At 42.0% G+C, this 22,955-nt stretch overlaps 3 long non-coding RNA genes across 6 annotated transcripts in view; 2 read left to right on the plus strand and 1 right to left on the minus strand.

Moving 5' to 3' along the window:
* The window catches only part of LOC147757865 (uncharacterized), a 126,200-nt gene extending 124,135 nt beyond the window's left edge, over nucleotides 1–2,065 (plus strand). Inside the window, exons 5-6 of one of the 2 annotated variants that reach the window (XR_015320480.1) lie at nucleotides 1,344–1,462; nucleotides 1,981–2,065. This is a non-coding gene — a long non-coding RNA (uncharacterized LOC147757865). Of the gene's footprint in view, nucleotides 1–1,343; nucleotides 1,776–1,980 lie in introns of those variants that run through there. The other variant, XR_015320478.1, reaches the window with a different exon arrangement.
* LOC147757866 (uncharacterized) lies at nucleotides 274–19,336 on the minus strand. Of its 2 annotated transcripts, XR_015320483.1 has the most exons (5): nucleotides 19,120–19,336; nucleotides 13,148–17,398; nucleotides 12,193–12,542; nucleotides 9,745–9,942; nucleotides 274–413 (listed from the first exon to the last, which is right to left on the minus strand). It is a non-coding gene; the product is annotated as an uncharacterized LOC147757866 (long non-coding RNA). The 2 variants fall into 2 exon arrangements; XR_015320484.1 differs by lacking the exon at nucleotides 13,148–17,398 and having other exon boundaries at nucleotides 19,120–19,309.
* LOC147757867 (uncharacterized) overlaps nucleotides 7,568–22,955 on the plus strand; it is a 57,450-nt gene continuing 42,062 nt past the window's right edge. For both annotated transcript variants that reach the window (XR_015320481.1, XR_015320482.1), the window contains exons 1-2: nucleotides 7,568–8,322; nucleotides 9,762–9,965. This is a non-coding gene — a long non-coding RNA (uncharacterized LOC147757867). The remainder of the gene's footprint in view (nucleotides 8,323–9,761; nucleotides 9,966–22,955) is intronic.

Raw genomic sequence — 22,955 nt, forward strand, 5'->3', positions numbered from 1 at the left:
GACATTCTTGGTGTTGTCGCCATATTTACTCATCGGCAAATAGCTAATTTTTATACATGTATATCGTGATCCATATAAAAGTCGTCAAGTAGGATAAGACCTAGGGCGGCACGGGATGTTGGTGGCAACAGCTGAATAAATAACTCCATAACCGTGTAATTGATTCATGCGCTACTACTTGTAAATTGAACTCAGAACTTCTGTGTCTACGGATGTTGTGTGTATGGGTTTGTTTTTTATAAATAGCAAACATTTTTTTTTATGCAAAGGAAGTAGCGCGTGAACGAACCCCCTGCCGTCGAGGATTCTGTAAGGAGGTTTACACTGTCAATCGACACCACGTCGTAGTCGAACGTTTCAGCCACAGCCGGGCTGCGGGTCAGTGTCAATTTATTACCCGCGATTTTTTCCAACTAAAATTCACATAAAGTAATAACAATGGTTGTTATGTCCTATAGAAGATTCAAAGACTAACGCTACGCCACGCCTGGCACAAAATTTGCCGTACCTTATCTAGCATGTACAATTATGATAGGTGTAGATATTCGGGAGCCTACCATCAAATATAGTTACCAAAAATATGTATGTTCCCACATGAATTTTATTAATGGATTCCTTATAAGTCGCATTTATATCCCATGAAATTGTTTTTCGTTTTTTTTTTTGTTTTTTCTGCTTTTATCTCGATCTCATAAGATAATAAGTGGGAAATTTACGCTTACTTCAAAACGAGTTTAAATATTATACGACACGATAAGCATATCTATAGCAGTGGTAACGTTTTTTTTTTTAAAAAGAAGGTACGTTGTTAGTAATTAATTCGTTAATTTCTTAAATCATATGATTGACTAACACATAATTTTTAAGGCATAGTATTAATATAACTCTACTAATCACATAGACACGTTACCTAGTAGAAATCTTCGAACTAGACACTTGTTATCATACCGTTATTTTACCAACTGTAATTTAACGGTTCCGCCGACGATGACGACGACAACAACAACATGAGTAATCTTCCTTTGCGGATCTTTGTCTGCATTAGCGGTTATGACAAAAAGCGGGACGGCGGGCAACAAATTGTATCGATCTCTCTTACGATAGCTCGTTCATCGATAATTCGAAAACGTCAGTGACGACTTATCGGTACGTGTATCGAGCCGTTATGTGTGATTTTGCGTTACACTGGCCGTAGATAATGCTCTTCGGACTCATGTTGCTGGTACCATTGATCGTAAGGCCTGTTCCTCTCTAACATCTAGCCTCCCCAGCATATTACATGCATCCTTTCAACTGTTCTTTGCTTTTTGTTGAACCTGCTATAACTTATCTTTGTTTTATAGGAAAACCCATTCAGGATGCCTGTCGGAAACTGTGTCTGCCTACCGTTGGAGAAGATCTCCCGTGCCTGAGCAACAAGTAGTCGGTGGTGTTCCAAAAGTGCCAAGTAGCGACGCATTGAGTCAGTATCAGACTGCTAAAAGCGGATGCTCTGATGCCTGAGTGACATCGTCATCATTTCAGATATTATCTGGGAACAACTTACGTGGCGGTTTAGATTGTTAAGTTATCATTAACAACAGTTGTCGTGGGCGCTAATGTTCTTTGTTTAGCAACCGATAATTATGGACAAAAAGAGCTAGATACGAGTCTTTGATGGAAATATCGTTTTAGCCAATCATGCTAAGGATAATAGTTTTTGTTACGAAGGCGAAACCTTTATCTTTTTCAAATAGCTCGCTTAATAAATAAAAAAAAAAAAGATGCCAACTTTATTAGCGGTCGAGTTTTGAATTCTTTTTTTGCATTTGTATTAAATTCCTTCTCTGTAATACTGGCTATGGTACTGGCCATAGCAACTATTATATAAGTGACACTGTCAAAGTGACATGCGGCATGCGTTCCAATTTTTGCCTTATATTAGAAAAACAACAACTGATCTTCTGATCTTATCGTACTTTATCGTTTTAAATCAACCAGACTAATCTCGTGCTACCGTTTAACCACTCGGCAAGAGTATTCGGTGTCTGACGCGGTGCCATCGACAGTATATTCCCCCCTACAGGTACGTTGTATGGGTTGTGTAAGTGGATTCCGCCGTCATATCGCCGTTGTGAATGCCTTCTGTTCACATGCCTATTAAATGACCTAGGAACATAACCTTACCGATGCTGGGTCAGCTTCATATTCATAGATTAATACTATCGCTATTAATGTTTTTCTCATTATGATTGCAGTAAGTAGAATAGATGTATCATCAAGCGGAAATGCACTCAACATTCAACAGTAATCATTGATAAATCAGTAGTCGAAACCTTATTGCCCCCAACACTACCTCACTGTCGGCTCTAGTTTGTCATGCGTAGACTGCTGTTGCTACCATCGCTGTTCCAACTCGACCAAAATACGAACATTTGTAGCCAACGACGCGTCGACTTCTATGAAGGTTTTCCTATCTGTTGTCTACCTAGGCAGCTTTCCCAAAGGTCTCTGCAGCAGTAGTCCACCTCACGCGGCATGTATGCCTCACTAACGCTTCTTCGAATTTCGCTTCCCTCTGAGCTGCCCCTCTTTTAGCCGCGCGCAAATAGGTTTTGCCTGCTTTCGTAACAGACGACGACTACCTTTATGGCTGTATTGGACTGTCTAGAGGTTTGCCGGTGGTCGAGAGTAGATGCGGGCGCCATCGTGGCGTTTTAGTGGGACAGATCGGATCTGCATCGGACGCGCTCTGTGCTCGTTCTACAACCACTGCATCGCCAATGCTCATTCCGTCGATCAAAGAGGGGACGACGAAAAAGAACGGAAAAGTAATAAATAAAAAATGCCAAGAACGAAACATGAGTTACGACCTCGAAAAGCGACGACAAGAACGACGAAAAGGCACGCTTGAATTGAACGAAACGCGCCGGCTGCCGGCAGCCGGCCGGGAAGATGTGAGGTGTCGTCAAATGAATAGTCGCCGTCGAACGATGAACGTAGCGCGTCGATCGACGCTACGTTCCGTGATGCCGACAGAGGAAGCGCCACCAGCTTTACGGAAAGACAGTCTATAGCGATGTCTGTGACTCCAGCAACGCTGTTCAGTCATCGTTTGAAGTCAGCAAAAGCTGCTTGGAGACCGTTGAAATTAAGAATTGTAAGTAAAATCGAATAATCATTTGAGGCCGATGTCAACAAGGCGGTAATGTAGACGAAGATGATGGGTCCGGCGCCCAGGGCCGCCGACAAATAGATAAGTTCGACAATGGGTACAAATGAATTAAAGAAAGTAGTAGAAACAAAGGTAATTTAGATATTAGTCTGAACGGGGAAGAAATAGAAAATTGATATGTCGTCTGAACAGAATTGTAGGGGTACAGGAAACTTCTATGTTGCTGGTATCATTTATTTCTAATATTTGAGGAAGTGCTTATTTGTTGAGGCTTGAATAAGGTAGTTCTTAATATCGTTGTGGAAATACTTGAAAGCTCCTGCATAAGTCAGTGATTGCTAGTCTCTCTCTTTAAATAACCTTAATCATCATTCTCATTATCATAAAAATTGGAATTTTCTAGAAACCATGTTGGTATACGTTAAATAGAAGAAAACTGCCGTGAGTGGACACCCTTAGGGCAATTGATGCCAGCAACTATGATAATATCTGTTCGAAGACGCTCTTTATTTAGGCCACATAGCGTTTCACAGGCATACAGTAGCTTATCCCTACGCCATCTTAATTCTTTCTAGCTGAAAATTTAAGCGGAAAAAATCGAAAACCAAAAAAAATAGTATGTATGTTATCAATCGAGATATACGATAAAAATGCAAAAAGCAATAGAAAAGGCGATGGATATGATGACAGCGAATTTTCCCGCTCGGTTCTCTCTAATAATTCTAATAATTTTTTAAGGAAATGTTAATGTAGAAATATTAAAGTTTGTCATAAAAAGGCATGAAAAACACATGACGCCAGTTGAAATACTAGGAGGAGAATATTGGTAAGATTTGAATTGGAAGCTGGCGCGTTCGCTGAGTAATCGGTCATAAATCCGAATCGAGTGATTAACATGATAACGAAACGATTTCATTTATTTATATGTGAATGATGTCTGCGCACGCAAGCGTTAATGCAAATTCTATAAGGCAAGTGTGTGGCGCGCCCCGCCTCGACGTGATCCTATCTAGGTGTTTTTAATGAATATGCTTGGCCTTAACATAGGCCAAAACGGAAAACGTCGTCCTTTTGAGATCCAGAGTGTTCTTAGTTGGACGGTTCAAAGTATCCGGTATAATATGCCAACTTTTACGCAAACAATAGTATCTTTTAGGCGAGTATTTGGCATGATGGTCTTTAGTTGGTGAACCTATGAAGATCCACCTAAGAAGGAACGAATTCCTGTAGAAATGGTAATAAAAAAGTATGTTCCAAATATAAACATCAGAGGATGCTTTTTGGTGTTAGTCATTAGGGTTTTTTTTGTAAAGTTTGCTCTTTTATGCTCAGGTGGAACGCAAGTCACTTTTGAGTGACCTGAGGGTGAGAGCTACGCAACAGCTAAAATCGCTCATTAGGAGTTCGGTTGTAGGAAAGCAACGCACAGCAGACGTGTATATCTCATAACAGATATATGCTTTATTATATGGATTATGCCGACTGGATTTGCTGTTTACCTCAAAATGAGCAGGCCGCGATGCTGCTTACATTTCACTACCGAACACACACACACGCACGCACCTCATGATCAACCGATTCCTTAAAGTTCTCGGAGAACCTCCAGAACTTACAGATCTATTGGTCTCATCCTTTGAGCCTGTGCATCGATCCGGCTCATCAGAATTGTAAACACAAGGGTGTCATGTCAGGCCAATCATTGGCCTGTGCAATCACATTTCGCAAATATGCCAAGCCTGTGATTACCTTTCTATGCGCAAATATATGCGCATGGTCTACTTTGTTCATCCAGCCTACCAGTGTCAGTCTACACGAGCTTAAAACTTCCACCCCTCAAACCCATGCCGGGAAAATGTTCGAGTGTCTCTTCGTCTCCGACGACAATCAGGCCAATTCCGGGGGGGGGGGGGGCATTGCTTGAGGCTTGAAGCGGCTCATATAGTTGAGCCTTTCGAGGATATCGAATTCGTCTCTTCGTGACTACCTCGAGACGGATTCAAATTCTACACTATAAGAGTGCGACTTAGTGACCAGGGACTTCGCTTAGAGCTAGCCTGAGAATCGAGTGTTCTCAAACGGCGAGTCCTACCCCTCCAAGTTAGCTAGTTCAAACACCTGCCCTGTCCGTCAAACACATGCCCCGTAGGCCGTTCCGTATAACGATCCTTCTGTTATTTAGACCTTTACTAGAGGGCAGGATAAGATAGTGCGCAGGAAATAGGCGAAGCGAAAATTCGGCATCACCGGCCCTAAGTCCTTCATTCGACCCTGACCTCTGCGCAGCTCGGTACACATTCATCTCATCTTGCTAAGAGCCCTGGGGGCAGACTAACTCATATCTAGGCCATTAAAAGCCCGCGTCGATTCGTTTGATTTGGGAGAATCGAGCTGAGCTGACTTCGCTTCTCAGTGATCCGGTTTTAGCGTGTTTTGCAGTTCCTAAACTTCTGCCGGTACTCGGCACGTTCAGTGACCTTCACTATCTATTAAACTTCGTAGGCGATTGCCGAAATCCATATAAGGGGGAAAGATTGTGGGGAAAAGCGTTTTGGCTTATGAGGGCCAAGATTGTTTGAGGTCACATATTTTAAATTAACTTTACAAGGCTAGAATAGTGCGCGAGGTTAAATAGAGGTGATGGTCGAACGATTTCAATTAAAAACTACAACCGGTCAATAACAGAGGAGGTATTTTTTTCGACGTTTGTTTCATTACTCTCTGTCAATGATTAGTGTCTACCAATTTTTAATGCTTGTCAAACTAAGCTGATTTTCGTTACCGACCCGTAAAGGTAAAAGCTCTTACACTGCTATTCCACATAATCAAGATGAAACCCATTTTCATGAAATAGTGGTTTTCTTTTATTTTTTTACAGAATAATGCATAATAATTGGTAATTGCTGGACCAGATATGATAGCCAGGTCGTTTGTACATGCTGAGGCCAATTGATCAAGGCGTTACTTTTGTGTTTTCGATATGTCCCATGTATAATGGAGTAAACATACTTTTGATAGACTACGCTGATTGACGATTCGATTTATTAACGTAGCGTATATAAATATGAATTTATCTTCAGCTGGCTATTTTATAAACTCTGAAGTATGACGCTAATTTCCCGATAAATCATATATTTTTTTATTTTACCTCCGACAGGTCCGTCGCTTCACTGGAATCTACTATTCTAGGCATATTTGAGAGTAAATGTCTACAAGTGGCCGTTCGTGAGGTTGATTTTTCTGCCATTTCCTCGCAAGGAAGCTAGGGCCAAGATGTCTTTAAACTCCTTCAGATTTTTCCAAACTTTTTCAGTCCAGTGAAACTACCTGCTTCGATGCTCTCTTCTCGCCTGGCACTAGGTTAGTGCTGCGGAGCACAAGTTTCCAAAAACGTCAAACTTTCTTAAATATTTCGGCGAAAGCAGCAGCAGGTCTGATCTACAAACTGAGCGACGCCTCCCAGTTTCGATGTCCACGTGCTGCCAGCAGCGCCTGCACATCCATCCATCTCTACTTATCCATATAATGCCTGAAGTGAAAAAAAACTGGACAAGAACACGGGATTCCCGGTATATTCAGGTCACTTGGGCCCTCCCAAATTTCCCCAGCCATTGCCAGAATGATGGGAACCTGCTGAATCTTCGGCTCCGGAAGACGGTCCGTTCGTCCATTCCACTATTTTAAGTGAAGATTTTCATTAACCCGCACTTCTAGCAGAAAAGGCAGGAGCCTCCGGCAGGGGCACGGGACCTTCCTTCGTCGTCGTTAAACGACCCCCACCTCTCTGACAAGACGAAGGATAAGGCGTTTCTGCCTTGAAGGGTCAAGATCTCAAGGGTTCTCCTTCCATCTTTTACATGAACGATAGAAATTATCGAGGTTCAAACGGCGAGGGACCCTCGACAAGGTTGCATTTTCGCTATTGACTAAGGATGGCACAGTATAAATGATGAAGAAGATTATGCCATCGTTTACGAAAGGCAGCCGGTAGAGTTGTTCATGTAGCATTTACTTCATAATGTGTTTCTACAGCCGGATGGAACAAATTAACGAAACGGTGGCCCGGATTTGTGTAGGTGATTCTCATTCTAAGCGCTCTAAGAAGCGTTAAGTATGGGCTATTAGTTTTTATGAAGTTTCTTCGTTCGAGAAGGTCACTGCGGGCGAATTGCCGTTAAGGAGCCGTACTTTTGCTGCGAGCTTCAAATTGATAATGACAAGACCCCTTCAAAGAATATACTTGCCAAAGAACATGGCGAGCCTTAGACGTGTCGACTTGTTCACTCATCTTGTTGCTCGTCCCGTCAAATTTTCTTAGCTAACCCTTATTGTTATTTCTTGCTACCAAGTTTGAGCTTGCTCTCGACGTCATGGGCTAAGGCTACTGTACACAGACGCCTCTAGTGCCCTCTGGACACAGTCGCATTGTGTCTTAGCTTAGAGTTGTGCCTTTTACAAGACAACATTATTAGGCTGATGACAGTGTAAATTCGACGAGGATACGCCTTCTAAAGCCATGTCACCGCGTAGAGAAGCTACCAGAGTCGGGAGAAGATAGGTGCCGCAGCACGACCAGCAACCGGACCAGCAATAATAGTAGTATAAGTATTTTGATGTTGCTATAGGTAGAAAGTATCAAGTACGGATGTTTCTCCTTCTCCATTCATTTTTCGCTAGAGAGGAAAAAGGATGGGCCAGTCAATGCACAAGATGGGTACGACACGACCAATGTTTTCGTCACAGACGGCTGCCAGCGACCGAGAGGATGCGCGCCTGTTAGCTGTCTCTACCACAATCGTTGTAGATTGCGTGTGTATGCGCGGATGTGATTGTTGAACGACTTGTGACCACTTGATGACGGTTTGAATCACCGTTCGGACGAGCATAAGAAATTTGTGTGCGAATCTATAAGTGTCTTCGTGGGTTTGCGGTGTCGGTCCTTGTCGCGTCGACAAGAATAGGCGCTACCGGCACTGACGGAGTGAGACCTAGCACCTAGCCTGCGACGTGGACATCCCTAAGCAGCGTTTAAAAACACGCGATTCTGCTCTGCTGAACTGCCTTACTGATGAGTTGATCCGATACGAAGAGGAGTGTGCGATCAGGGAAAACAATCGAGGGTGAACACTTCCTCGGTTAGGACATAGGGAAGCGCGTACAGCTGTAGTCCGGTAGGTGATGCTAGCCCAACTGAGTTGTGTGTAGAACATTTCAGGACCAATTGTTGTATATATATATTTGGGTGGTCAGATAATGCAAAAAGCGCGCGTATTTACTCTGCCTTTATATATCAGCCTATCTAGCACAGTATGGATGGTTTTAGTAATGAAGTATTTACTCAAAAATTGCAAAGCTAGGCCCAGCTTAAAACATATACTTTATGTAATTTACAGCATTCTATGCCTTTCTTTAATATACTATTTATTGTGATCACGTTTGTCTAACCAAAACACTAGTCTTCAATTTGGCTCTGAGTACGCTCCAGAAACAATAAGAAAGCAATCTTAACTTCGTCTTAGATGATTTAAAACAATGATCCGCTTAATTAGGCCTGAAGGAAACAGCTAGGACGTTCTAGCAAAAAGTGTTCAGGCGGGGCACCGAGACCACTCAGTGATCAATCAATTATCAATTACCAGTTATTCGGGTAGCGACATCAGATCGCGGAGACACAGGAGTAAAGCACTACCTTTTCCTCTTCTGCCTTTTTTGGGCCCGCCGCTTTTATCAAGTGACAAGGGAATTATAGCATCACGAACTGCGACAGAGTGCCACATAATTTCACATTATTCTTGTCAACGCAGAACACAAACGGACACCCAATGCGCTGCTTTTTTTCCCCACAATCTCCACCCCTCGTGCAACTGCCTCTGCCTTAGTGCAGGTCGTATTTTTTTTGACTGGCCTTTTTTTCGGCGACTTTATATTGTAAAGCGTAAACGTCATTACCCTGTGCCTATTGCCTACCTAGTGCTGCAACAATTATGTTCGACATCACTCGTAAACGACAGCACTCATACCATGTTGCTTTGACTGGTGCTCGGATACGCGTAAATGCGTTGCCGGCCTGACGCTTGAAAAACTGAGCGTGCTATGTTTAAAAACAAACTACGAGAATACACGTCTTTCGCTGTTCCGAATTCTAGGTTTATTTATTTGTTTGTTAGCCTTCTAGTGGCAGTTATGCGCCAACGTCCACTATGACGTGTAAATTCTTTTTAAAATAAATCACCAGTCTGGCGAAACAGACCTAATATACCATAATCTTAGACTGGCGAGTAGTTTTCTATTCAAGGTATATAGGCCATTATGTTTCGTAGTGTAGTCGACGGCTGAGTGTCTACGTAGAAGATTGTACAATAGAATTTAAATAAGTAACTTTTACTGGCGGAATCACTATGGTAGATATCCCTGAGCCGTTCGCGGGGTGAAGCAATTGCTGGTCTACGGTGGAAAATGATTAAAATATACACTTAGCAAAAAAAATAGTAGGTATCTAGGTGTGAGAAAAGCCGACTAATAGTTCAAATCCATATCTGCCCTCTCCCTATTTTTATAATGAGAAGTCTATTTTTTGCCATGTCAAAACTTACATTTTTCGCCTCTGCAGGTCTACTTTTGTTCCATCCTGTTTCGCCAACTTGCATTACCTCGTGCTCTGATGAGGAACGCTGAGGTGTTCACCTTTCGTTAATTGACGCCGACGTCTCTGAACCAAGTACTTCGAAAGGCGAGTTCCTGCTGATTCATTCAGCCAGTGCTTTGGCCACGACTGCAGCAACATCTGGAATCTTTCTTAAATAAATTACAATGGGTAAGAACCGGGGGCGAGTCTAACACTTGTATTACTGCTAAACAGAACATCTTCCAAAAAGGCACATTAAAGGGACGATAATTTTTTAGTCGTCTCTTTGAAACAGCTTTCATAGTTAGTGGTTCCGAAGACACACTGTCAGTGTATATATCTACATAAATAAAAATAGCCGTATTCTAACAACTTTTAATTTTCTACTGCGACCGTTTGTACGCATTTCTTGTGACTGTCGTTCCATCCAAGTAAATGTTTACGAACGCTATCCAGGAAGTCCAAACGATCATTTCTCTGGGCGCTATGTGAAAGCAGCCTAGACTCGAACGAATCATTGTACAACAATGTTATTTATGTAGAATAAATATTTTTTATGTAAGACGGCCTACAGTGTCCTAACAGTGCTGCTGGCAGCACGATTATCTAGCTCGACCAAAATGAGGAACTGATTAGCGGTAGTCAGTGGCGCTTGGCTGGCGAGCCAATCTAGAAGGGACGGATTGTCTTGTCTTGTCTTGTCTGTGTTACTGAACGTTTCACAGGGACACGCCACCACTTTGAATGTTACATTTCACCAACAGATCTTGGCCGGATCCTTTTTGTAATAGCTACTACATGGCATCATTGCATTGTTTTGTGGTGAGCAACCCTGTTGAATATCTCGTACGGGAGTCGTAATAAAATAGTATGAAATATACAAGAGGAAAAACAAATCATGAATGCTAGTCCGAAATGTATCGCCTTTTAAGCTGAAGAAAAACAACAACGCGAAAAGGACCCTGTGTGCTAGATGGATTCTTTTTATCTATGCATATAAATATATACATACATACATATAGACGGCAGGATGCCGCCGACCTCTGGCCGAACACCGAATTATGTACATGTTTAGTGTGCATAAAGTTTAATTTGTTGTATACTGTTGCTTTGAAACTTTGCGATAGGATTCGGTATGAAGTGATTGACCCATACGCGTAGACGTTTGCAGTGAATCGCGTAATTTACGTCAAACAATTCCTACCGCATAACAATTCGTTCGTCAGGGTGTGCTTAATAGCAGAAAAGGGAAGAGGTCATTCTAGAACTATCTAAACCTTCAATTACTATTTTCAGATGATTGGTTGATTGATATGGATGTTGATTCTAGCTTATTTATATGGTATCAACGTCTCGAGACGAGAGGTTGATGGCCAAACGATAATCAAACTCATGTACGATGTGAGCAATGATTGTTATTACTGTTTTTAGCCTAGACTGTCAAGGTTCTACAGTCATCTAACCGTCACCAATGTCAACATCTATTATATATGGCTGCCCAGGCACGGATCTCGAATTGCTAAACCTGATGATAATGGCATAATAGTATTTACAGAAGTTTTAAATGGAAATCGGCTTCCACGAGTCAATCAGCGCTACGTAATATGAACGCATAATAAGTTGTCACCTCAATACGACAATCTTTCGATGCAGTAAAAATATGACGATAAGTGAAAATTACCAGACTAAGTTAAGCTGCCTGCTTAACTCCTAGGTATCTCGTCTATTCTAGTCGAGTCCATGGGCTCTTCAAAGCCCTTGTTGAAAGGACAGGGCTGTCCGCCTGCTTTCTATCTAGTTACTCCATGTAGTTTGCCTCGTTACGTAGACACTCTGATTGGCAGATCCAGTCTGCACTGCATCCTATCCTATTTATTCTGACATACTGACCACTTGTCTGATTAAGCTTCTCCTTTCTTATATTACCCCGCTGTCCTAATAAAAACATTTTCGCTGCTACGGGTTTATAGTGCCTCCACGTCGTTTGCTTTAGCGCCTTTTCTGCCGACGTTTCCACTTATCGTTGTTGCTGTTCGGCTGATGGGTAGCGGCCGACAACCGATCAAAGTATCGAAAGCTTGAACGCTCTCACCGCTAATAATGACGCATTACAAAAACACGACAATTCAAACTGAACCGACGAGAGACATGGCGGTGGCGTAGGTTCTCCTGCACTGATGGTCATAGCGCCTCCTAAAAACTCCGGTGTTGGTAACGTTGACTGTTTTGAGTCGCAAAGGCTCGACCTGAATCAGTTATAAATTCAACGGCCTGTCTCCCTTAGACCGCCACGGCCTTCCAAACATGCTAGTTCTGTTAGCGGTGCAAAGGCCAACAAGTTAGTGTTGTCTACCACCAACGCTTGGCACGCCATTACCACTCTGCCATCGTATCTCACTCGAAAGTTGGAACGAACCTGTTCTATGTTGAGCGGTGTTGCACCCGACCGGCCGTCAGCTATTACCACAACGTCCGTTAGAAATATATCCAATCACCGGGCTCTAGTTGCCGGTGCTCATGGCGATGGTGGCGGTGGCGGTGGCCGCAGCGGAGGGTGCGACGCAGCTCGCAGCGCAGCTGCTAAACAACGTCGCATCTCGTCTATCGTCGTCTAGGACCGATTGTAGCGAACGAAGAAAAGGGCCTTGTAACGCGGGAAGATTAAAAGCGCCGTAGGATTCAGAGAGCGTCACGGCAGCGGCGGCAACCCCTGTTTATGTAAACCCTGCTGATGCTACCGACAGGAGTCCGTAAAATGCTTAGAAGCTGGAAAATGAAAAACGAAATAATGTCAAACATAGATATTTTAGAAAAGCTTTGTTGAGATTTATAGAAATGGCACTTTGTTTCATTTATAAATAGAGAAATGGCAGGTGGAAAGCTACGTCGAAGCAAATTGAACAAAAAAAAAACCAGAGCAACTAGCCAAGTGATCAAGGCACCAAGTGCATTCAGTGAAGATGTCCTGAGTCAGGGCAATATCTCTCGTTCATCTAATCTGTTGTTTGGGCTCTACCAGTGGGTTGGCAGGGTGGTCCTTGTTAGCTAAGCAAAACTGCTTCATGAGTAGGCAATCGCCAGTAGGGCTCGTATGTTTCTATCTCTGGAATAGAAGCTGTTTTAGTGGCCATACGAGGGAGTAAAAAGCATGCATATCGCTATATACCGGCTTGGACAAACAAGGTGACGAAGTGGGCACTGAAACAATCACTGTTGCTCATGTGGTGTTTGACAAATGTCTAAAACAACAATATACCAATAGGTTAAGCATCGTAGTTGCTCCAAAATAATATACATAGAAATATTAGGTACTCGTGTGCCATACTGAATAATTATATATAGAGTCGCGTTATAATGTAGTTATTACGTACCAATAAAACTCGATTTTGTTCGTTTACGCCCTTTCCCGATAATTCCGTAGTCAGACTTGATGAATGAGGTTTAGTAGTAATTGCTAAACATGCGCAGAACAAAGAAGTGTCCTTAAAAACGTATTTGCTTGTCGTCGTCCGAAGGTGTGGTATAGCATCACTTGCCATCAGGCCAAGTACTGCCTGATAAGCAACCGGCAAGATATCTTTGGCCCGAACCTGCACAGGTCAAGTATCCATACGTTTTCCCAACCTCCTCCATTATATAGGAAGCAACCCCTGTGACTCGTAAGCCTAATCGTGTTTCTGCATTTTACTTGTGGAGCTCGTACGTTCTTCACTTTCACTGATAATGCTGCTTTTGTTGTGGCTATTGCTTATTTTCCCATGTTTTCCTAGCGTGTTTTTTGTGCATCGTTTACGTATTCGTCCATCCATACGCTATGCACCTGAAAGCACATTGTTAGCTTTGCACAGTGAGCGTCCGCTGCGCTATAGCAACCCATCTACGTGTGTACTCCTGAGTGCATCCTGGTAGGCTCGGCTGATTTAGCCTGCCCGGTTCCCGGCACCAACAAACCCATAGCAAACCTCAGCCAATGAACCAGCGCAATGCTGAGTAACGACTCCCTTAGGAGAAATTCGCGAGGCGCGAGCGACGCAGATCCAAAAGAAGGTCGCTGCCGACGACTGGAGGGAAGCCTAACATTAGGTATCGCCGGTAGATCTTTAGGAAACAAAGCACTTGGCCTCGCTGAAAGACGGCGTCGAATAAGGGAGAAAAGCAAAACAAAGCGGGAAAAGACATGCTCGCGAAAGCTGTACAGCTCTATGTATGCTTTTCTCCATTGTAAGTAACGGTAAAAGTGGCATTGTTCTAAAGGCCGACGCCGTTTGGTGAAACCCGAAAAGCGAAACAGGTATTGGAGCTCCGGTTAGAGGAGAACTGTATACGGGAGCTATACACAGAGTCGGACGACCGAACGAGGCATGACTTGGGAAGGTCGACTTCCTGGGTTGTCGGAATGATGCGACAGAACGAGACCTTTAAAGCGTACTATTGATCGCGTTGTTTTAATTTTTTCCGCAAGTTGGAACTTAAAACAAATCTCGAGAAGTTGTTTCGACGAAACGGTAGAATACTGGTTATAGCATAGACTGCAACATCTACTACTAGACATTAGAAGTCTTTGCTCAGCTTTAGTACGCGTTGGGAAACGAGGGAAAAACTGAAAAGTAGAACCCAAGACGAAAACCTACTAAAAGTCCTTGCTTATCCCGTCTAGAATGCCTAGACTATGCGACTAGGATAGTTGCCGAGATTCATGCGCCCTTTCATTGTTCCAGGGTGCCCCTTTTTAAATAGACCGCGGGGTGTGGAGGTGGCAGGAAAGGGATCAATCGGAGGGGCGACGCACAGATAAAAACGAAACAACATCCGCTTTCGTTGTACCGATATATTAAATTGTACTGTTGGTTCGTTGTTGTTGCCGCTTTAGGTTTTCGGGAGGGAGCCAATGAACTAGGTTCTAGAGTGGGTTCTAGAAAGCAAACAGTTTGTAGTAGCTGAAGAAACTCTTGAATGCCCTCTGGTATTAGGTTCACTGGATGGTGATGCAACCAGGCTCATTTTAACATAATTGTATGCATTTTGTATCTCGTAAGTCGTTTTTGGTCCAAAAAGTACAAACATATTTACTCAACATTAAGTAAAAAAAAAAACCGCATGTTCTCAAGAAGTTCCTTTTACCATCAACTTGGACGCTTATTTTTATATATTCAAACAGTTTAGTATACATTCCATTCTAATAGCACGGATAGAACATGTACAAATATCACAAGGACCTCTAGGAAACGTTAACTTTGTAGTTTCACAATACTTATCTACTTTACATACATAGCGAATTTTTAGGCCCCCACTAGTATGCTTGTTGTTGTACAAATCTAAAATTTTCAAAGGATTTGCTATTTAAGTTATATATCGTTATATAAAATATTATCTGATACAATATTATACATAGACCACATCGTGTCAACAGGAAGTGGAACAATGTTAAATTGCTATATCTATATATAATAGTCATTCTTAGAAAATAAATGTTGTAACGAGGGTTTCATGTACTACGTACAATGTTGTTTGAGTTCTTGAGGAAAAACTGAAGTAAGCAATTTTTCAGCTGAATTTCTTCATTACCTCAAACGCAAGGGCACTTTAATTGCTCATTAATTTTTGCATATTAGGCCACTACTTGTCACTGCAGGAAACGAATAAGATCAATGGAATCAATTTCCATTTAATGCTCCATCAGCGACCAGATGCGGCCGACGCACGCATACATATTTGTTCAATACATTATAGACGAACGCAACTGGCCGAAATGGCAATATATGGAAGCCTATCAATCTCTGTGATAAACTTCGGTCCTCCCCCATACTTTCAATGTACACAATGTTGGGGAGTAAGAAGTTCGGAAGAGAAGGAAAGCTTCAGCCGGCCATAGGATATATTAACTTCGTTGTCGTTTTCAGAACAAGCAACGCCCCTTGTGCGTTCCGAAATTGAAATATAGTGCGGCAGGTTTTCTTCGCCTACCTGCACACCGTCCTGAGTTTTACGGCTCCGTCAATAGAATGCGCGTCGTCACCTAGTTTTCTCTCGCGCGCCCGCCTCTTCGTTGAATCTGTTTGCTTTTTGCCATAGATCGAGAAGCTGCTGTTGATCAAACGGCTGCTAATAGTGGCGCGCGTTCCTGGACTACAAGCACAGAATAATTGAATATTGAAACGTTCAAAACACTTTCAGTGGCCTCCTACCTGGCAAAGGTCAACAATTTGCGTCGTATATCTACTAATAAATATTTTGGGTTTCACGTTCCAAATGGAAGCGTTGCTTTAGGCCGTTGATGATCCCCTCTAGCACAAACGAGATATGCGTGTTGACGCCTAAATAAGTTTCGAAAGATGTCTCTAAATTCTCTAATATAGCCCACAGAAAGCGTCTATCGCGTCTGTTATCGTCTCGTAGTACTGTTAATTCCAGATCTGAACAGACAATGTGAGGCTTAAGAGGGGAAATAATTTTACTTTTTGCAGTGGCCCACAGCCAGCACTAGTCTTGTCTATCCAATTCGGTCTCGGTAAGCCGTATAAATCGTCGATTTTTTGAAAAGAATTGCTCGGTCTTGTAGCACCACAACGTTACGGCTATCGTGTGTCCACGATATAGCGTATATGGTTTATTCATAAACTGGCTAGCGGAATAATTTGAAAGTCAAATAACCTCGGCAACAGAAAACTTAAGTATGTTATTCAAATACGATACGAGTCTATTTTTTAGTTATCCTTCCTACGTTACAGCAAATTCAATGTTAAATATCTAGCGGTGCCATATTGACGAATAATGAACTGACCGCCATTGTCGCCTAGCAACCACGTGGCACCATCGTACCACAATGACTATAATTGATTTATGTCGTCGAAGTATGGTCAAACGTAAAGGTAATGGAGATGGGCGTAAAGGAGGGTGGTTGCTGTATATAGCAAGATAAATTTATTCTGCGGAACCCGCTCGTACCTTGTTAACACATTGTCCATAGTTAGATATTTACATTTAGATCAGCACAGATCATTGACATCAGCATGGCTCGGTAGTAGACGACGGAACGTTCAAGCCGTTTTGCATACTGATTCTATAATGCACTTTCGAATAGCTCGTTCTTGTTATGAGTACAGATTCCCGTCCTCATTTGCAATAGGACGACTAACAATAGCGTGGATTTTAAACAATAGGCGCCGTCGACCAACTGTGGTCGCAACGGCAGAGTCCTTAAAACGCCTAAATTTAAGAGCATAACAAAGGTTACAGCCTTAACTAATTCGATAACGGGTACACGGTTTTGCTTAAACATTCATTCAGAGGTTCGAGGAAATACCACCAAGCCGATACAACCCTATGTTTTGAATGTGTATACTTCACAGTGTCATAGTATATTAGCATATGGAATTGTAGATCCTATTTTCCAGCAAATAAATGTCTGGTTGAGGCTTGAAACAAAAGGAAATTTCTGACTGACTTCATCTCTAACTGAATAAAAACATCGACTGGTCGCAGGGTGTCAACAGCATTATAACAAGCAGGTACATCGAAATGCCCATCAGCGCACATCTTATGACTAAACTGATCAAAAGCTGAGATGTTTTTTTCTTTTGACTAGGCGGATATATAGAACTGTACAGGTCAGCAACCTACTCCTGAAAAAAAAAAGAGACGACTTTATGTTATATTTGTTTTTAATATAAGCAAATTATTTTCTGATTTGGATACTCTCAAGACAAAAAGCAATTTACATATTTTGTTATAAGACGGCACCATTTTTTGCTGTCCTTCATAAATGCCAAGGGATGCTTTGGTTGGGAGAAGCTCAACGAGAAAACTCATCACAATAGAGCACGTCCTTGATAGACTGACGCCGAAGAGGCTTAGTCGTCGGGCAGAGAGGATCGCCGGAGGCTTCAAAAAGGTCCGAACAGCCGCACATATAGCCTCTACCGTAAGTTTTGAAGTTGATCATCATTGAACTGAAGTACGCCCTGGAAACGACATGGCACAAAGCTACGCCACCGTAGCCTCTATCGCTGCTGTTATTAATACCGTAAAGTATGCTAGGGTTATTTTGAGATTAACAGTACGGATTGTTTTAGCGTGACCGCTGTAGATAGCGCGTAAATGACGCACCGGAGCAGCGAAAACGTTGGCTGTCGACGAAATTGAAAGAGTTGGAGAAGAGGGCGCTGCTTAGTCAATCCGAAATGCCCATGCCGTTTGCCGATGACGATATAGTGAACTAAGGAATTGATAATCAGACAACCCATAGTAGTTATTAAATGCTGATGTTATCTATTATCAGTCGTCCTGCGAACTTCGACACCCGACGATAAGTGCTCACTGTCTGCTGTCTCGTTCCGAGTCTTACGTCCGGCATCAGCGCTGTTTCCGGCGTCATCTCAAAGGATTCAGATCATAAGACATTGCCAAAGCTAATTATTAATTAAGACAGAATAAACGAAAAGTATTTAATATAGCCACCTTATCAACAACGGCTAATGGCATGATTTGAGGGCTGTGTGCCTACGATGCCGAATGCGCGCATCGTACAGCTTCCGGAGTAATAGCAGGAAACGGTGGTTGTATCTAAGAAACCCCCTCCTCCTAGGATAAACTACCGCCCACTGCAAAACGAGATTCGGTCAAAAATCAAGAAACGCATATTGTCACATCGCACCGATAAGGCTTGCCGCATCACATAGCAGAAAAACCTGAACAATTCGATGAAGACGCTTATACGGTTATCTTTAGCCGAGTAGCATCAGTGCAACACATATCCATTTGGAACATCTGCAACCTTTATCAAGTTATGCCGCGTACATCGCTGTGTGACATTTATAAGTGCGAATAAATGCTATACATAGTGCCTGCATAGTGTGTCAGAGATCAGAGACGACGGGCTTGAGTCCAGCAGTTGCCCACAGCCGATCTGTGGACCAAGTATTATTGGTAGGCCAAAAAAGCAATTGATATTAAGAGCGACGCACTATACAGTGAATAAGGCAAACGTTTTTTCATACTTTAGCACATTAAATAGCAAAAGTATCTAATGTACTGAAAATAACAACAGGAAACTTTAAGTGACTTCCTTAAAAATACTTCTTTTCTTTGTACTGCCATAACAGCTGTACGACACGCGAACTTCCGTTGCATTGCTTCAGCTACAAGCCTTCCATTGATGTCCTTCCGCTTGTTAGCCTAACGGTCCGCCAGGCCTTCTACGGTTGTTGAGGCTGGCTAGCTAGCTAGCCAGTAAAAAAAAAGACGTTGCCTAGCTAGAATTTTATTAACGCTTGCACAGACGAAACGAAATCTGTGATGGACAAATGTGAACCAGCTAAAGACGCTTGCGTTAAAAGATAAATACCTGGATAGATGACAAACAGGGTCGGTGAAAGGGACATTTAATTGTAGTAATTGCTATTAATATACTCGAATGAAGAAAATCTGTTGACAGCGTCTTGAGCCGGTAGGCGGCAGCAGCAGCAGCAGCAGACGGCGACGGTTGTTCTGGCAATCTCCGTAGAAAGATGGTCGCGCAAGACGTACTGTTGATTCTGCTACTGTAGTCAACTGTCTGCTTATGAGCAGACTGCGGTTGACGGTTGATTGCCGACTCGCGGCGCGCGGCCTGGGTCAGCATCGCTACCCGGGGCGGGAATTGTTTACATAGCAAAAATGTAATAGTGTTATTTTGGCCAATAGCTCTTCGATTCGCGGTAGTACGTATCTATCCATCGTGATCCAGTCGACAGCGACAGCGTTCCGTACAGTCAACGAGAAGACTAAAAGCGTGGCCGTAGAAAAGGGACGGCAATAAAGGAAAACGAAATATGCTAAAAAAAAAAACTAATGATTATATTCTATCTGGCCAAATAGAAGGGTAAATTCAGAAAGCATCGAGATTCCGGCGGCCGCTCTGTAGGTGCAATTTATTAGAAAACTACTTTGTATACGTTCTATTTCGTAAAATAGTAATCTTTGATTTGGGCACTTATTGGGTACCACAATAGGTCAGTATGCAGGTCTGTAGGTTTTATTGCCTAGGTTTTTCGCAGTGTTTGATCACGCGTAAGTATTTAAACATTAGCAAATAAAACATTATACGCTAGAGCGGTAATGCCTCTTTTACTTTGTAAAATATACAAGCAGAAATGAGACATCGCTATGGTTTATTGGCAAAACGAATAATGTGACAGCGAAACGCATGGCTTTGCATATGGGCTGGCGTTTCTCGTATATATATATATATATATAGTCTGGTATATATATATAGTCGTATTTCGTACAGGATCCAATGGTAATATATTTATATATGCTTGTTTCATAGATATATGGGTTTCTTATAAACTATGTTAAGAATATGTTCCTTGTAATGTTCATCTGGAGTAGCGCCCATTAACACTTTCTTTTGGAACCCTGTATAATTTAATAACTTCAATAAAATTAAATCAGATTGGCTTTTGTTGAACTGGATAAAGTTAGGCTGAAAAAAGATGGATTCTTCTTAATTATTAGATATATAGATTATATTGTACTACTAGATATGTAGAGTTATTAATATATAGATTAAATAGGAAACTTCTACAGAAAAACTTAGGCACTCAGTTTTTTGTTCACTTTAGTTAAAACATATATATATATATATATATATATATATATATATATATATATATATATATATATACATTAGAGGTGTCAGACAATCTGAAGAAGTACAAACATAATAACTGCTAAACATTTCCACATTTATACACGAAATCTTTTATAAATAGAAATTTTCAAATGTTATTAGAGCGAATTAATTGTTTATAAGTGTTCACAGCCCGTTAGTCTTTTCGGCTAAAAAATCTTTTTGTTTGTTTCCGGTTATTAATCGGTTTATGTTTTCATACTATGGGGCATAAATCGTATCGTTCGCAGGAGATACATTTCTCTATCAGTTAATAGACGGGTAATTTCTGCTAAGAGAGTATTTGATACGATACTAGTGCAGAGTATATGTCAAAAAAAGTAGAGTGCGTGGAGATGTCGGTGAGGTGGCACAGATGATCGAGTCAAAGGGACCGGTAAGACTCGCCACTTCAAGTTCCGTGTAATAAAATTTACATGAACTAAGTACTAAAGTGAAGTAGAGGCATTTGCGCTTAGACAACTGATATTCTACTATGTCCAGCATCGAAAAGATATCAACTCTGTACCGGAAACGCTATAAACAATGTTATGGCACTTGGACCCGTAAGTTGTTAGTGTAGCTTGACTCGTCTTGTTGGAGCCCGTGTGCATCTACGGGTACGTACGTACACGTGAAAAAGTTCGGATTCGCTCTTCTGCGCAGGGACCTCTGAACGGCCAGCCGGTTTGTGCCGTGGTCTTTATGATAAGACGCACTGCCGACTTCTTGTGGACTCTGCCAAGCCCCTGCCACGGGCATGTAACCAGAGTTACTCGGCCGGGAAATCTCTGAGCAGCAAAGCTTTTCGATGAAAACGCTTCGCCTTCATCGTTCGCTCGTAGATACAGGCAGGCCATAATCATATTTAATTATAGCCCCAATGTCAACCAGAAACGATATTTTCCCAGCTTTAGAAACATGGTGCCGTAATAGAAGCTCGATAGATCCGCACTGCAACAAGCGTAAATAAGGCGCTTCGTGTCGGACGATGTTACCCAGTCAGAATCGTTGTGCTGTGAGGAGCTTTAATAGTTTTGAATTGAGCTTGTCATTGCCGTAGATTTAGGCGTACGTATAGCTGGCAGAGGTACTGACTTATGTTACCATCGTTTGAGACCTGGGGCAACCATGTGAATCACCGATGGCCTGTGACAACAAGAAGGATGCTAACATCGCTTAGAGCAAACCTTTACCAAGACCGAGGGGCTAAACAACAGGATATTATTACTATATATACGTGTCACGCTTATGTTTCCAGCTATAGCGTATAATATTAACAACAGAATATATATAATAATTATCATTATTATGTCATGTGCCTGGCTATTTGGATGAATGCCTATTAGTTAATAAAGTTCTGGCTTCACGAAAAAATTCTTTTAGCGACTATGATCAATTACGTTGGAATATACTTGGGGCATTTTTTAAATACATCTATTGTAAGTTTTCGTATCTGTTGCACCAGGTGTTTATATGCTATCGTTCCAACTTATCTAATCGATCAGGTGTCGGAGCAATTTTTAGTTATTAGCAACGAAGTTATTACGATCAGATACGTTGGAAGTCGTTACGAATGAATATCGAGCTTGACATAATACGGTCATAAAATCTGTAGTTGCCATTAACACTGTAGGACTCTAATGGCCTGTACAATATGAATTTTCACCGTACTCAGTATGTGTAACTGATGCATATTATTAAGCGATACGATACGATTGTATCGCTCGAAAAGTTCATTTGTCACTAATGGGTTTGAAACCGTTGCTCACTTCGAGACGCTTACTCATAGGACCAGCTGCATAAAAAAAACAACAGATAGCCATCGAAGAACCGACGGCAGCCGACGTACAGGTACAGAATTCAGGTAATAGAAATACAGCAGCGGCGCTAAAAAACGCATTTGTCCTCTACTAAGGGAAAGGGATTAGCCCGGATATTTGTCTCGGTTAACCTGCGTTTGCTTTCGTGATCAACCACAATATGTGCTATGCACCTTATACGAGACAGCGCAGTAGCTGTTGGCTATTGCATGTATTTTTCCTGATTCTCTATCGTTGTCCTTGTTTGGAATTTCTCTAATGGTACAAATGTATCACAGCAACAGGTCACGTACAAAATACATATATTACACTCCTGCTGTTCGCAAAGTCTCGACATTGTAGTTAGGCAGCAAAGGCACTACTAAAACGCTTGTTTAATCGTAGGTAAAAACTGCACGAAGTAGTCTTAATATGGAACAGGAACGGGACACAAGTTCTTAGGCACCTCGCGACCGTTTCCGCCATAGAAGAGCATAGTGACCTATAGAACAAAATCAGCCACAGAGAACCACATGGTTTAACTCAGGCAATCTATTTTTCTGATTTTTTCTTAGATTCTACCTTAAGCAAACTTCCTTTTTCCCGCCGCCCTTGTCTTTGGTAGGTCAGTCGCAAACAATCATTTTTTTCAGACGAGCTCGTCTGATGGCCCTTTGCTGCAGTGTCCTGCTTACACGCTGTAAGCAGTTCCGTTATTCTTACTATTCC

Source organism: Varroa destructor, unplaced genomic scaffold, assembly GCF_002443255.2.
Source record: "Varroa destructor unplaced genomic scaffold, Vdes_3.0 BEIS01000002.1, whole genome shotgun sequence".
NCBI lineage: Eukaryota > Metazoa > Arthropoda > Arachnida > Mesostigmata > Varroidae > Varroa > Varroa destructor.